General features: G+C 41.4%; 1 pseudogene; it reads left to right on the top strand.

Moving 5' to 3' along the window:
* The first annotated feature begins 10,419 nt into the window (after positions 1-10,419).
* Positions 10,420-13,641, top strand: LOC127922660 (homeobox protein BarH-like 1; annotated as a pseudogene).
* The last annotated feature ends 2,186 nt before the right edge of the window (positions 13,642-15,827 follow it).

Raw genomic sequence — 15,827 nt, 5'->3', positions numbered from 1 at the left:
GTGGCGTATAACCCAACAGGGCCCCACATTACTGTGGCGTATAACCCAACAGGGCCCCACATTACTGTGGCATATAACCCAACAGGGCCCCACATTACTGTGGCGTATAACCCAACAGGGCCCCACATTACTGTGGCATATAACCCAACAGGGCCCCACATTACTGTGGCGTATAACCCAACAGGGCCCCCCACATTACTGTGGCGTATAACCCAACAGGGCCCCACATTACTGTGGCATATAACCCAACAGGGCCCCACATTACTGTGGCGTATAACCCAACAGGGCCCCACATTACTGTGGCGTATAACCCAACAGGGCCCCACATTACTGTGGCGTATAACCCAACAGGGCCCCACATTACTGTGGCATATAACCCAACAGGGCCCCACATTACTGTGGCGTATAACCCAACAGGGCCCCACATTACTGTGGCGTATAACCCAACAGGGCCCCACATTACTGTGGCGTATAACCCAACAGGGCCCCACATTACTGTGGCGTATAACCCAACAGGGCCCCACATTACTGTGGCGTATAACCCAACAGGGCCCCACATTACTGTGGCGTATAACCCAACAGGGCCCCACATTACTGTGGCGTATAACCCAACAGGGCCCCACATTACTGGGCGTATAACCAGGGCCCCACATTACTGTGGCGTATAACCCAACAGGGCCCCACATTACTGTGACATATAACCCAACAGGGCCCGCATTACTGTGGCATATAACCCAACAGGGCCCCGCATTACTGTGGCGTATAACCCAACAGGGCCCCACATTACTGTGGCGTATTACCCAACAGGGCCCCACATTACTGTGGCATATAACCCAACAGGGCCCCGCATTACTGGTTAACAAAACCCTAGCTACGTATCCCCCAGTTACCACCTACAATGACAAGAGTAGAGAAGTCTCTGCCCACATAACTAGAACCGAACCATAAACATTAGTTATTTCCTTCAACCCCATTACACTATCCACATTCTATTATTATCCAGTTAGCTAGACGGCATTTAATGAAGGTGTAGTTCATTAATTATACAGACACATAAATCATATTGTATTTTTTTCCAGAACATAATGCCAAACATTAGCTCATTGAGAAAGAGCCAAGAAGATAAGCAAACTTTACTGTCAGGAGGTTATGGTTGCCACACTGGTGGAGGTGACAGGTGGCTGTTATAGCTAGGCCTTGGCAGATAGAGCCTCAGGCAATATCAAACATGGCATGTCTAGCTAACATTTTGCTTTCTTCTCACAGCTGGGACCACTGCCTCCGCAACCGCCTAAAGAGACATGTTTCACATCTCATGCCAACGAGTCAAAAAAGCTTTTTATTTTCTAAAAACACATCTCCGCATATGTGGTTCCCACTGTGAAGCATGGAGGAAGTGGTGTGACAGTGTATGGGTGCTTTGCTGGTGATACTGTGATTTATTTAGAATTCAAGGCACACTTAACCAGCATGGCTTCCACAGCATTCTGCAGTGAAACGCCATCCCATCTGGTTTACGCTTAGTGGGACCATTCATTGTTTTTCAACAGGACAATGACCCAACATACCTCCAGGCTGTGTAAGTGTTATTTGACCAATAAGGAGAGTGCTGCATCAGATGACCTGGCCTCCACAATCACCCGACCTCAACCCAATTGAGGTGGTTTGGGATGAGTTGGACTGCAGAGTGAAGGAAAAGCAGCCAACAAGTGCTCAGCATATATGGGAACTCCTTCAAGATTGTTGGAAAAGCATTCCAGGTGAAGGTGGTTGAGAGAATACCAAGAGTGTGCAAAGCTGTAAAGGCAAAGGGTGGCTACTTTGAAGAATCTAAAATATATTTAGATTTAACACTTTTTTGGTTACAACATGATTCCATGTGTTATTTTATAGTTTTGATGTCTTTCTACAATGTAGAAAATAGAAGAATAACGACAGGCTGTGGTCTATCTTGGTTTAATTAGAAAAATCGTTGCTTAAATTCAGAAAAATAGAGGTTCCTCCTAGCCAGTCACGATATCCACAAGCTGAGATAGTTGAGAAATTAAAGCCCATTGGGTAATTAGTCAACAATATAAAGCCCACAAGTAGTTTGATAGAAAACATGGGTTCATAGCTAGCTAGCCATCTTAACTCGCCAATTCACAAAGCAAACGAGACGGCTAACTTAGTTTAGTTAGCTAGCTGACCTTAGCATTCCAAGGCCTGGTCAGGAAGCAAATTTGGTCTAGCCTTATATTGCAGAAAAAGATTAATGATAGCCATAGAACCAGCTATGTGGTAAACTATAACGGTATTCCCAACTAAAGACACAGATTCTAGCCCAACTTACCTAACTCCAGTTCGCCTCTCCGGTAGCAGGAAGACCATGGGCTCTTTCGAGAGCCGCTGTCACCCGGTGGCACTATGGTGGTCTGCTTAACACATGTTGGTATTATAGACTCGGACAGGAGAGGTTGAAAATGTCAGTGAAGACACTTGCTAGACACTAGTTGGTCAGCACATGCTCGTCCTTGTAATCCATCCGTCTGGCCCTGCAGCCTTGTGAATGTTGACCTGTCTAAAGGTTTTACTCTCATCAGCTGCGGAGAGCATGATCACACAGTCTTCCGGTACAGCTGGTGCTCTCATGCATGTTTCAGTGTTATTTGCCTCGAGGCGAACATATAAGTAGTTTAGCTCGCCCGGTAGACTCGTGTCACTGGTCAGCTCTCAGCTGTGCTTCCCTTTGTAGTCTGTAATGGTTTGCAGGCCCTGCCACATCCGACGATCGTCAGATCTGGTGTAGTATGACACGATCTTAGTCCTGTATTGACGCTTTGCCTGTATGATGGTTTGTCGGAGTGCATAACGTAATTCTTATAAGCTTCCGGGTTAGAGTCTCGCTGCTTGAAAGCGGCAGCTCTAGACTTTAGCTCAGTGCGGATGCTGCCTGTAACCCATGACTTCTGGTTGTGGTATGTACGTACAGTCACTGTGGGGACTATATCATCAATACTTATTGATGAAGCCAATGACAGATGTGGTGTACTCCTCAATCCCATCGGAGGAATCCCTGAACATATTCCAGTCTGTGCTAGCAAAACAGTTACGTAGCTTAGCATCTGCTTCATCTGACCACTTTGTTATTGATCTAGTCACTGGTGCTTCCTGCTTTAAATTTTGTTTGTAAGCCAAATCAGGAGAATGGAATTATGGTCAGATTTGCCAAATGGTGGGTGAAGGAGAGTTTTGTATTCATCTCTGTGTGTGGAGTATAGGTTGCCCAGAGATATTTTCCCTCTGGTTGCACATTTAACATGCTGATAGAAATTTCGTAAAACAGATTTAAGTTTCCCTGCATTAAATTCCCCAGCTACTAGGGTGTCGCCACTGGGTGAGCGTTTCCTGTTTGCTTATGGTGGAATACAGCTCATTCAATGCTATCTAAGTGCCAGCCTCTGACTGAGGTGGTATGTAAACAGCTACAAAGAATACAGATGAAAACTCTCTAGGTAGGTAGTGTGGTCTACAGCTTATAATGAGAAACTCTACCTCAGGCGAAAAATAGCTTGAGCCTTCCTTAGATGTCGTGCACCAGCTGCTGTTTACAAAAATACATAGACCATCACCTCTTGTTTTTCCAGACGCTGCTGTTCTATCCCGCCGGTACATCGTATAACCAGCCAGCTGTATGTTGATATTGTCATCGTTCAGCCACGACTCCGTGAAGCATAAGATATTACAGTTTTTAACGTCCCGTTGGTAGTTTAAACTTCCCAGTAACTCGTCCATTTTATTTTCCAAAGATTGCATGTTTGCTTGCAGGATTGAGAGAAGTGGGGTTTATTCGATCGCTCCTACTCCTCAGAAGGCAGCCCGCTCTCCGGCCTCTCTTTCTCTGCCTCCTCTTCATGCAGATCATGGGGTCGGGGCCTGTTCCCGAGGGAACCGTATATCCTCGGGCTCGTCACTGTCGTGGAAGAAGAAAAAGGATTCTGCTAGTCCGTTGTGAGGAACTGCAGTCCTGATGTCTAGAAGTTATTTTTGGTCATAAGAGACGGTAGAGGCAACATTAGGTACAATGTAGGTACATTCTCATTTAGTTTTGAGTCAGTACCACAAACATATGAAGCAATAATGAATTTTTATTGACTTTGTGTTCAACTTACTAGAAGTATTTGAAATGCTTTTGGGTTTATAATGTGTTATTATTTCCATACAGCCCAAATTTATTTTCAGTTATTTTAGATTTGTTAGAAAAATAGAAAAAATTTGGTTTATTTATTTCACATGACAAAAATGAATACTAGTCCTATCTGGAAAAACATGTAGATATCAATTAGAGTGAAGGAAAATGACCTATTTCAATTTTGTTAGAGTTTATTGGTTTAGATCAGACTCAAACTGTTTGTTTCTCTGTGCTGGTTTGAGTTGCATACAGTGTCTTCAGAAAGTGTTAACACCCCTATTTGTGTTACAGATTCAATTGAAATGTTATGTCACTGGCCTATCCCTATAATGTGAAAGTGGAATTATGTTTTTAGAAAATGTTTACAAATGAATAAAAAATGAAAAGCTGAAATGTCTTGAGTCAATAAGTATTCAACCCTTTTGTTAATGCAAAAGCCTCAAGGAGGAAAAACCTGCTTAAAAATATGCTTAACAAGTCACACACTCTGTGTGCAAAAATAGTGTTTAACATGTTTAACATGATTTTTGAATGACTACTTCACTCTGTACCCTACACATAAAAGTGTCTTCAGAGTGAAGTTTAAATAGATTCAACCACAAAGCCCTGGCAGGTTTTCCATTGCTTCAATATGGTGGATGGATACAAATAAAAACAGACATTACATATCCCTTTGATTCAATTGAAATGTTATCAGTCAGATTCACTGGCCTATCCCTATAATGTGAAAGTGGAATTATGTTTTAGAAAATGTTTACAAATGAATAAAAAAGAAAAGCTGAAATGTCTTGAGTCAATAAGTATTCAACCCTATTGTTGGATGGAAAAAATAAAAACAGACATTACATATCAATACAGGAAAACCTCACAAAAAATATGTAACACAACAAAATGTTTAACAATTTTTTGAATTGACTGATTTCTCTGTGTGCAAAAATTGTTGCAGTTGGTTTATATTTTAGTTCAGTGTACTGATTTAAATTTGATTCAACCACAAAGCCTCTGTTCCCCACACATAATAAGCCTAGCATTAAGGTACCATTGTCGAGCAGTGAAGTTTAAATAAAAACAGACAACCACAAAGCCCTGTATTAGAAGGTATTTCCACTGTACAAGGGCACCCCTGTATGGAAAACTTAAAGCCATTACATACCTCCTATAAATCCATTTAGGGCGTAGAATTTATTTAAATTGACTGATTTCCTTCTATGGACTGTAACTCTCTTTGGCAATTGTTGCACGTTGCGTTTATATTTTAGTTCAGTGTACTATCCAGTATTTGAGGCCTAGCATTAGAAAATATTATACCACTGTACAAGCTAACCCTGTAAATGAACTTAAAGCCTAGTATTAGAAAATATTATACCACTGTACAAGCTAACCCTGTAAATGAACTTAAAGCCTAGCATTAGAAAATATTATACCACTGTACAAGCTAACCCTGTAAATGAACTTAAAGCCTAGCATTAGCAAACACTATACCACTTTACAAGCTAACCCTGTAAATGAACTTAAAGCCTAGCATTAGCAAACACTATACCACGTTACAAGGTAACCCTGTAAATGAACTTAAAGCCTAGCATTAGCAAACACTATACCACTTTACAAGGTAACCCTGTAAATTAACTTTAAAAACTCTAATAATTAATGATTGATTATGTGACATAAAGCAACAGACCCAGCCAGTAGTCATGGACAATACTTGTTTCATTGATTTCAGTGTGGTGTTGGTGGATGGATTGTCATGTCCAGTTTCAACTTGAACCTACATTATATATAAGAATGTAGGTGGACACCCTTCAAATGAGTGGATTTGACTATTTCAGCAACACCCGTTGCTGGCTGACGTGTACTATCGAGCACAGAGCCATGCAATCTCCATAGACAAACATTGGCATTAGAATGGCCTTACTGAACAGCTCAGTGACTGTCAGCATGGCACCATCATAGGATGCCACCTTTCCAACAATTGTATTTATTTAACTAGGCAAGTCAGTTAAGAACAAATTCTTATTTACAATGAAGGCCTAACCCTAACCCGGATGACGCTCGGCCAATTGTGCTGCCCTATGGGACTCCCAATTACGGCCGGTTGTGATACAGCCTCTAGCTAGCACTGATATGCAGTGCCTTAGACCGCTGCACCACTCGTGAACCCAACAGGTTAGTTCGTCAAATTTCTGCCTGGCTAGAGCTTCCCCGGTAAACTTTAAGTGCTGTTATTGTAAAGTGAAAAGGACTAGGAGCAAAAACATCTCAGCCACAAAGTGGTAGGCCACACAAGCTCAGCTCACAGAACGGGACCGCCGAGCGCTAAAGCGTGTAGCACGTAAAAACCATCTGTCCTCGGTTGCAACACTCACTACCGAGTTCTAAACTGCCTCTGGAAGAAATGTCAGCACAAGAACTGTTCTGTGGGAGCTTCATGAAAGGGGTTTCCATGGCCGAGAAGTCACACACACAAGCCTAAGATACCATGCGCAATGCAAAGCGTCGTCTGGAGTGGTGTAAAGCTCGCCGCTATTGGACTCTGGAGCAGTGAAAACAAGTTCTCTGGAGTGATGAATCACGCTTCACTATCTGGCAGTCCCACGGACGAATCTGGGTTTGGCGGATGCCAAAAGAACTCTACCTGCCCCAATGCATAGTATCAACTGTAAAGTTTGGTGGAGGAGGAATAATGGCCTAGGGCTGTTTTTCATGGTTCGTGCCAGGTCTGTTAGTTCCCGTGAAGGGAATTCTTATTGCTTCAGAATACAATGACATTCTAGATGATTCTGTGCTTTCAACTTTGTGGCAACAGTTCCAGCATGACAATACACAAAGCGAGGTCCATACAGCAATGGTTTGTCGAGATCGGTGTGGAGGAACTTGACTGGCCTGCACAGAGCCCACACCTCAACCTCATCGAACACCTTTGGAATTTGAATGCCGTCTGCGAGCCAGGCCTAATCGCCCATCATCATTGCCCGACCTCACTAATGCTATTTAACCAGGTATTTATATATACAGTGCCTTGCGAAAAGTATTCGGCCCCCTTGAACTTTGCGACCTTTGCCACATTTCTGGAGAGAGTTGCTGCACTGAAAGTAAAGGGGCTGAATCATTTTGCACGCCCAATTTTTCAGTTTTTGATTTGTTAAAAAGTTTGAAATATCCAATAAATGTCGTTCCACTTCATGATTGTGTCCCACTTGTTGTTGATTCTTCACAAAAAAATACAGTTTTATATCTTTATGTTTGAAGCCTGAAATGTGGCAAAAGGTCGCAAAGTTCAAGGGGGCCGAATACTTTTACAAGGCACTGTATATATATAACCCTAACCCTTTATTTAACCAGATATTTACATATATAACCCCAACCCTTTATTTAACCAGATATTTACATATATAACCCCAACCCTTTATTTAACCAGATATTTACATATATAATAATATAATAATAATATATGCCATTTAGCAGATGCTTTTATCCAAAGCGACTTACAGTCATGTGTGCATACATTATACGTATGGGTGGTCCCGGGAATCGAACCCACTACCCTGGCGTTACAAGCGCCATGCTCTACCAACTGAGCTACAGAAGGACCCTAAACCTTTATTTAACCAGATATTTACATATATAACCCTAACCCTTTATTTAACCAGGTATTTATATATATATAACCCTAACCCTTTATTTAACCAGGTAGGCCAGTTGAGAACAATTTATCATTTATAACTGCGACCTGGCCAAGTTAAAGCAAAGCAGTGAGACACAAACAACAACAACACAGAGTTACACATGGAATAAACAAACGTACAGTCAATAACACAATAGAAAAATCTATATACAGTGTGTGCAAATGAGGTAAGATTAGGGAGGTAAGGCTATAAATAGGCCATAGTGGCGAAATAATTACAATTTAGCAATTAAACACTGGAGTGATAGATGTGCAGAAGATGAATGTGCCAGTAGAGATCCTGGGGTGCAAAGGAGATGAAAACAACAATATAGGGATGAGGTAGTTGGGTGGTCTATTTACAGATGGGCTATGTACAGGTGCAGTGATCTGGCAGCTGGTGTTTAAAGATTAGTGAGGAGATATGAGTCTCCAGCTTCAGTGATTTTTGCAATTCTTTCCAGTCATTGGCAGCAGAGAACTGGAAGAAAGGCGGCCAAAGTAGGAATAGGCTTTTGGGGTGACCAGTGAAATATACCTGCTGGAGCGAGTCATCATTAATGAAGCAAACTAAGAGATTGATGCTTCCGGTCATCAGTGTTTATTTCCATTTCTAAACAATGTTGCATGACCTGATCTGGTATTGTTCAGTGTTTGGGGATGAATGAATTGCATGGGCCTACATTTGTATACATTTCTCTGATATATTTAATTGAAATGTTTACTTTCTACAACTAAATGTTTTAACATTCATTGTAAAATGCATTTCAAAGACGTAGCCATTGGGACCTTCAACATTGACCATCTCACACCAGCATTCTTCAACATTGACCATCTCACACAGCATTCCTTCAACATTGACCATCTCACACCAGCATTCCTTCAACATTGACCATCTCACACCAGCATTCCTTCAACATTGACCATCTCACACCAGCATTCCTTCAACATTGACCATCTCACACCAGCATTCCTTCAACATTGACCATCTCACACCAGCATTCCTTCAACATTGACCATCTCACACCAGCATTCCTTCAACATTGACCATGTCACATCAGCATTCCTTCAACATTGACCATCTCACACTCAGCATTCCTTCCAACATTGACACTCAGCATTCCTTCAACATTGACCATCTCCATCAGCATTCCTTCAACATTGACCATCTCACACCAGCATTCCTTCAACATTGACCATCTCACACCAGCATTCCTTCAACATTGACCATCTCACACCAGCATTCCTTCAACATTGACCATCTCACATCAGCATTCCTTCAACATTGACCATCTCAGACCAGCATTCCTTCAACATTGACCATCTCACACCAGCATTCCTTCAACATTGACCATCTCACACCAGCATTCCTTCAACATTGACCATCTCACACCAGCATTCCTTCAACATTGACCATCTCACACCAGCATTCCTTCAACATTGACCATCTCATACATCAGCATTGACATCACACCATCTCACATCAGCATTCCTTCAACATGACCATCTCACACTAGCATTCCTTCAACATTGACCATCTCACACCAGCATTCCTTCAACATTGACCATCTCACACCAGCATTCCTTCAACATTGACCATCTCACACCAGCATTCCTTCAACATTCCATCTTCAACATTGACCATCTCACACCAGCATTCCTTCAACATTGACCATCTCACACCAGCATTCCTTCAACATTGACCATCTCACATCAGCATTCCTTCAACATTGACCATCTCACACCAGCATTCCTTCAACATTGACCATCTCACACCAGCATTCCTTCAACATTGACCATCTCACACCAGCATTCCTTCAACATTGACCATCTCACACCTGCATTCCTTCAACATTGACCATCTCACACCAGCATTCCTTCAACATTGACCATCTCACACCTGCATTCCTTCAACATTGACCATCTCACACCAGCATTCCTTCAACATTGACCATCTCACACCTGCATTCCTTCAACATTGACCATCTCACACCAGCATTCCTTCAACATTGACCATCTCACACCTGCATTCCTTCAACATTGACCATCTCACACCAGCATTCCTTCAACATTGACCATCTCACACCAGCATTCCTTCAACATTGACCATCTCACCAGCATTCCTTCAACATTGACCATCTCACACCAGCATTCCTTCAACATTGACCATCTCACCCAGCATTCCTTCAACATGGACCATCTCACACCAGCATTCCTTCAACATGGACCATCTCACACCAGCATTCCTTCAACATTGACCATCTCACACCAGCATTCCTTCAACATTGACCATCTCACACCTGCATTCCTTCAACATTGACCATCTCACATCATTCCTTCAACATTGTGTACAATAAATCTTCTTTCTTGCTTTCTCTGGTCAAGAGTAGATAGGCAGGCTAATATGTCCAAACCAAATACATGCCTACTAATTTGCTTAAATAATTTGCCTATTTTAGCATGCAAAGTAGTGTTAATAGATGTTTCCTTCCTTCCTCGGGTCTGAGAGGCTGGCTCGTCTAAGGAGGGGAGGAGCATAGAAAGGGAACTCTCTTATAAGCCTTGAACTGCTCCATGCATACTCTCGGTGACGCTATAGCCTACAGTAAACAGGGGTAGACTGCATTACTTGATATTGGCCGGAAATTAAACGTTATGATGACACTTTGAGGGCGTTTGGTTCCATATTGCAATCTCCATAGTTGGGTTTTAGCAAAGAAACGGTTTGATTCAGCCACCAGGCAGAATCAGGACGGGCTTATTTCAGTGTCCAGTTGAGAATGTTAACTTCCAGCCCTGCACCCGAGTGATTTATTCCATCCCAGAGTTGTAAAGTGAGAAGGGACGGCTGTTTAAATGTGATTGCATGTCTCTACGGTATAGCTAGACTACCCAAGGAGGAAGAAAAATTAACGTTTTTATTGCACTCGGTCTCTCCCGCTGACCGAACTGAACCATGCAGCATCCCTTGGACTTGGGGGCTCACTACTATCTTCCGGAGGCTTACAACGACCACCGCTCCCACTCACATCGCTACCGGAGCTTCATGATCGAAGAGATTCTGACCGACCACCCGGACCATAAGATGTCTACCCCGGCAGGGGAGCTGCTCAAGTTCGGAGTACAAGCTCTGTTATCGGCACGGCCATACCACAACCACCTGGGTAAGATGCACTGCTTTTGATTCTAGCTTGTTTTAAGATGGAGGTGTGTACCCGAAAAATGTGATTGTATTTGCAATAAGTCTTTGTTATATAGTCTTCTCTAGACCAGGACCGAGTTTGGGAAACCCTACTCCAGATGAATGCTTTTGATTCGTTCAGGCAGTAATTGTCCCAAATGGCGCTCGTAAAATAAGTTGATTTAATGCATCTTTAAATATGAGCCTGTTTACATTTGTGTTTCTGGTATTATTTACTTATTGGAAGTGCACGATCTAGGAACGTTTAAATGTGTATATATAGGCTACAAATGGTAGGTTATAGGGCAAAGGTCAACCATGCACCCCAAAATAAGCGCGTTACCAGTGCGTGCCTTTTTATTTAACCAGGAGAGTCCGTTAAGAACAAATTCTCATTTACAATGACGGCCTACCCTGGCCAATTGGGACTCCCTATCACGGCCGGATGTGATACAGCCTGGATACGAACCAGGGACGCCTGCACTGCATCGTTTTAGACCGCTGCTCCATTCGGGCACCCTAATTTAGTCACCGTATTTCAAAAACAACATTGTAATTTCATTGGATCTTTAAGGTTTCTAAAGTATATATTGCTGTATCAAAAATGTAGACAAGTTTGTCTTGTGAATGTTTCCACTCGAGCGAATGTTCACACTGGGTCACCAGACTTTAGAAAGGGCTTGCGGGCCTTAAGTTTCACGCAGGGTCTCTCTGCCTTCAGAGTATTGGACTCATGTTCTTTTTCCAGTGTAGTATTATCAATCAATCAGTCAAATGTATTTATTAAGCCCTTCTTACATCAGCTGATGTCACAAAGTGCTGTACAGTAACCCAGCCGAAAACCACAAACAGCAAGCAATGCAGGTGTAGAAGCACGGTGGCTAGGAAAAACTCCCTAGAAAGGCCAGAACATTTACACGTGTTTACATTGATTGGTCATGCGATTTGTAAACTAGTCCTTGTTTATCGAATACCACTATTTATGCATTTCAGCAGTCATATGGGTCATATGAATTTGGCTCAGGGAAATTGTGTTGGTGAGTGAAAAAACACTAAGAGAGTTGGAGTGTGAAGTCACTTTGCGTGTCAATATTTCGACTAGAAAGTAGATGCATTTGGTTACATATGACATTAATGAAATTATATGTTCAACGTTAATACGAATATACATCTATAATGTTTATAATAATATAACTATTGTTATAAGTATTACCATAATTATTAAATAAATACAATACCATTTTACAATTAAATTATTCTTAGTTGTATTGGGCCGAGGCCTATCGTGATATAATGTAATATCTTAAATATGCTACAATACTACCATGACTTAACTATTATTAAAATAATACAGATATAACAATACAATAATACTAATAATAATAATATTATAAAATAAAATGTTTTAGTAACATTTCTCTGTATTCATGTTAACCTTTATTTTTACCAAGAGAAACTGTCATCATCAGTTTGTAATTGCCAAGCTAATAGTCAAGTGTGTAGCCTATAGGCATTGTTAAATGAATGATCTTTGTGTAGACCCTAGAATAATTCTATTTAAATGTGATATTGTTGGACTTTGACTTTCAGTTTTGAAGGCGACCAGTCAGGTATCCTGAAGTTCCCCATGTCGCCACTCTCTTGTTCACTTGGATCACCGTTAGGCTCTGCTCTCCTATCTGGGGCTCCAGGCCTGCACCACGGCTCAGCCTCCCACCACCTCCCGCTGGACATCCACCTCCGAAGCAAACTGGAGCACCTCGGCGACGGCAGCAGCAAGACCAAAAAGGGCCGACGGAGCAGGACAGTCTTCACTGAGCTACAGCTCATGGGCTTGGAGAAGAGATTTGAGAAACAAAAGTACCTTTCAACACCTGACAGGTATTCAAATGAATTCAATCAACTTCGTTTATCCCCAAGCCCAGTTATTGGTGATGTGTGCGGGAAAAGGCGACAGGCAGAAATAAAAACATGCAAATGCCTTATCTGCTGTTATGACTGATGAAACCAAAGAAAATATCCTCCTTTAATACCATTGACTATCGACTGCTTTTAATTCAAGGCAGCGTCATAGTGTGCTATTCGAGAATTTAAAGGAAATCTCTCTAATCGCTTCTGTCTTTGTTCATGTAGAATAGATCTTGCTGAGTGTCTGGATCTGAGTCAACTACAAGTCAAGACCTGGTACCAGAACAGGAGAATGAAATGGAAGAAAATAGTACGTTCTTATTTCTTATTATGAACAATATGACAAGGAGGAGAATGACTTGTCAATTATCTTGGTTTTATGGTAGGACTAAACCGCTTTATTGCGGACGGTTGAATTGTTTAAACTGAAACTTGAATCGTTTCCACTGTACAGGTCCTACAAGGAGGAGGATTGGAATCTCCAACCAAACCAAAGGCCGTCCTAAGAAGAATTCCATCCCGTCGAGCGAGCAGCTTTCGGAGCATGAGAGGTCTCGAGACGTCGACCGTAAATCGGACTGTTTCACCTCGCCACTTTCAGACACTAACCAAGAGGAATAATAACGTTGGTGCTCCGAGCCTCCGACTAACTGACAACGAACTATCTGACGATGTTCTCCTGACATACAGCCTCTGGGATGCGTAATGTTGCATGCATGGTCGACGGTTGGATCCAATTTTGACCTTGACGTGGATATGTTGGAACTTAGAGAGCGACTCATGTTCTCCTTCCGTATGAGAGGCGGAACATAATTTTTTTTTACTACTAATCTCGCTCATCCTGGGACGAAATTACTTTTTGTATGCTATATTACATATTCTTTCATCATCAATGTGTTCTCAATACCTACTATGTGCGTCCCTCCGCGTCACGACAAACTGTTTTTACTGCTGTGGAGCGGTAGAGCGAGGAGGCAGGAGAGGGACAGAGAACATCCATCCACCAGTAGGTACTGTTTCATTGCCTCCATTCGAAGGACGCACTTTAACACACAGGTATTCTGTTCTGCTTTTGTTTGTTTTGCATATTTACATGTTTTATTCGGTTATTATTACAAGATATTTTTGGATGTAATTAAATATTTTTTCACTTACACTTAATTGTTATTTTATTTGTATTTTATATTGAAAGGAAATTTGACCAACATGGATATTTCCTGCAATCACATACGAATGTTGATGTTGGCAGCTGGGAGGTAATTTTTCCCTCCAAAACATTACCATTCTGGAACACTTATAGGCCTATCCATCTGCCTTTTCCGTTCCGACGCTGTGATGTGAACAGTCGTTCACTTAATAACATTTTAGCAGTGCTACAATTTCTTGGTGGGTAGGCCTAACATTACGGACAATTCAGCGTGACCTAGACAGCCCTGGGTTTATTTGAACGGAAACGAAATGTAACGACCAAAGCGAAATATGAGTGCTTAATAATATGACTTTACGGGTAATTTAACACAAGTAGGTTAACTCCATAGAAAACTGGTGCTTGAACACTCATAACTGAGGCCTACAGGCAAATCCAATATTATAACATCTAGTGCTCACCACCGATAATGGAAATGATACGGTCACGTTTCAAGTATTTCAAACATAATGATCTAATCACACGTTTTTAAATAGACAACAAATAACCTTTATCGGTCAATAATGACATCACATATCTAAATGATCGTGTAAGGTGATAAAGGCCCGAGGGCACTTCACTTGCCAACCATGGAGTCCGTTAAACACACTAGTGAGCATATCGCATACGAGTGAACAGCTTGCAGGTCTCAAATAACGACTCACCACATTAGTTTCTGATACTATAAAATAGTATCCTCCCTTTCATATTCTCAATAGGGGGATTCTGACCCGAGTTAAGCCCGCATAAATCAACATATCAACTTTCCCACAGTAAAGTTATGAAATGCTGTGCCATTATGCAGCATTTACATTGTAAGTCCTTTTAACTTGCTACTCCGACATTCTCTGTCATGTTAAATATTAACCACTATCATTATCGACCGTCAGTAGGCCTAATGACCACACATAGGCCTATTTAACTGCCAATTAACTGTTAGTTCCCTTCAGTTGGTATAGCCTACATTATCATTCCATTTAATTAACTGTTAGTTCCCTTCAGTTGGTATAGCCTACATTATCATTCTATTTAATTACACTGTTAGTTCTCTTCAGTTGGTATAGCCTACATTATCATTCTATTTAATTACACTGTTAGTTCCCTTCAGTTGGTATAGCCTACATTATCATTCTATTTAATTACACTGTTAGTTCCCTTTAGTTGGTATAACCTACATTATCATTCCATTTAATTACACTTAGTTCACTTCAGTTGGTATAGTCTACATTATCATTCCATTTAATTACATAGTTTCGTTTACCTTAATTTGCTCCCACTGTAAACGCCGTCATGGCCATGCGGTTGTTTCTGAGGACCATTAGTAACAGTTGATAATAAAAACTAAAAAAGTGCAGACCTTTTTTCAAATAAAGGTTAAATAAATAAAAGACCAAGCCGCAACAATTTGAACCCAACACATGGGGCAATACCTGGCCGTGTCATCACACAGTTCCATGGTTAGTGCAGGTAATAGACGAGGGAGGGTATAACCTACTATTGTACAGTATTCTCCCTGTTATAATTCTATGTATACTAATCTTCCAACATTACCATGGGTTGAAGAACTGAACGAACCCAACCACTGCTTTCTTTCTTTCAGGCTTAAAGGTTCTTCAAACCTATTTTTTTAAATGTTAGAATTTTTATTTAACCTTTATCTAACTGATTCACATACTTTCCCAAACCTAAATAATCTACAAGATCAGAGTATTTTTTTTAA

This window comes from Oncorhynchus keta, unplaced genomic scaffold, assembly GCF_023373465.1.
Source record: "Oncorhynchus keta strain PuntledgeMale-10-30-2019 unplaced genomic scaffold, Oket_V2 Un_contig_26601_pilon_pilon, whole genome shotgun sequence".
NCBI lineage: Eukaryota > Metazoa > Chordata > Actinopteri > Salmoniformes > Salmonidae > Oncorhynchus > Oncorhynchus keta.
Note: the sequence above shows the minus strand (reverse complement) of the source record. Positions and strands in the feature narration are given on the sequence as shown.